General features: G+C 43.6%; 1 non-coding gene across 1 annotated transcript; it reads left to right on the forward strand.

Annotated features, from left to right (window-relative positions):
- Window positions 1-892: 892 nt before the first annotated feature.
- Window positions 893-999, forward strand: LOC125371279. Its single transcript, XR_007217584.1, has one exon. It is a non-coding gene; the product is annotated as a small nucleolar RNA R71 (small nucleolar RNA).
- The last annotated feature ends 682 nt before the right edge of the window (window positions 1,000-1,681 follow it).

Here is a 1,681-nt window from a genome sequence, read left to right on the forward strand (position 1 = left end):
TGGGATCAGTTTCATCTTTTGTCCCTCAGGTTCCTTAACCTTACTGCTCGCCTCAGCCTGCATATGAATAGTGGAGTCATCATAAACAAACTTAGAAGGAGCTGAAACTAACTTACCTAAACGTAAAGTGATGGCGTTCACGTGCTCCCTCAGGTTAGACTCAGTGGTGCTAGGGAGCGCTCCTTGTTGCCTCTCAGACAACATCTTAAAGATTTGGCCAATCTGAGTCTCCAAGTTTTGAATCGAGACCTGTTGATTCCTAAGTGCACTATTTAGTTTGCTGGAACCTCATCTCCGTAGTCGTCACAAATTTCATCATAAGCTCCTCAAGATTTGACTTCTTTTCTGGTGGAGGAGGAGCTTGTGCAAGCCCAGCTGGCTGTTGTTGCAGCTACTGATGAAGTTGGGATGATTGCACCACCCAGGGTTGTATGTGTTGCTGTAAGGGTTGTTCTGCTGCCTTGGGGCATTCCCCATATAATCAACCTGCTCAACATCAGAAGATACAACAGAAACATATAGAAAAGTAGAAGAAGGTGAAGCAAACATACCTTCTGCAATACAGTTCGCACTATAGTGCGGGCCACCATAAAACTCGCAGCTAACATTTGTTGCATGAACCGGCATCTAGAGTTGGTCAATCTTCTTGGTTAGAAGCTCCACCTGAGCTACTAAGGCTGCTGTAGAATCCACTTGGTTGACCACTCCTTGTCTTCCTGGTCAGCTCCTAGAGGATTGCCACTGATAATTGTTCATGGCCATTTCCTCTATCAAGTTTTGAGCCTGCTCGGGTGTCTTACTGTTTAGCGCCCCACCTACTGCAGCATCCACCATCTGCCTCGTCGCAAGGTTCAACCTGCTGTAGAAGGTCTTCACCTGCATCCACACTGGAACTCTATGATGTGGGCAGCATCTCAAAAGGTCCTTAAACCTCTCTCATGCATCGTATATGCTTTCATCATCAAACTGCACAAAAGAAGATATGTCATTTCTAAGTTTAGCAGTTTTAGCGGGAGGAAAATACTTATATAGAAATTTTTCGACCAATGCCTTCCAGGTAGTAATCGTCTTCTGTAGAAGAGATTGCAACCATCTCTTTGCTCTGTCCCTCAAGGAAAATAGAAACAATCTCAGCCGAATGGCGTCATCGGTTGTTCCATTTATCTTGAATGTGTCACAAGTCTCCAAAAAGTTGGAGATATGTGCATTGGGATCCTCGCTGGGCAATCCTCCAAACTGCATGCTCTGCTGGATCATCTGGATAACATTGGGTTTTTATCTCAAAATTGTTGGCCGCTACAGCAGGTCTGACTATACTAGTTTTTGTCCCATCCAAAGATGGTGGAGCAAACTCTATATCGTCCTCTGATCATCATTGGCTTGGGGGTTGTGGTTCTCCATCACGTTAGCTCTATGAACTTGAACTGTAACCCCAACTTCCTCCTCAACTGCTTGCAAACGTCATCTCAATAATCTAAGAGAGCACTCCGGGTCAGATAAGGGTTTTATGGGATCAGGGTTAGAGCTCTTAGTCATAAACTACCTGAAACCGACAATCCAAACAACCACCAATCAACAAAAATAATGAAATAAAGAATAAAGAATAAATAAATAAATAAATAATGACTAAAGTAACACGAAAATAATTCACTCTAGTTCACCGTTATGGTTCTCCGGCAAC

This window comes from Ricinus communis, chromosome 9 (assembly GCF_019578655.1).
Source record: "Ricinus communis isolate WT05 ecotype wild-type chromosome 9, ASM1957865v1, whole genome shotgun sequence".
Classification (NCBI taxonomy): Eukaryota; Viridiplantae; Streptophyta; class Magnoliopsida; order Malpighiales; family Euphorbiaceae; genus Ricinus; species Ricinus communis.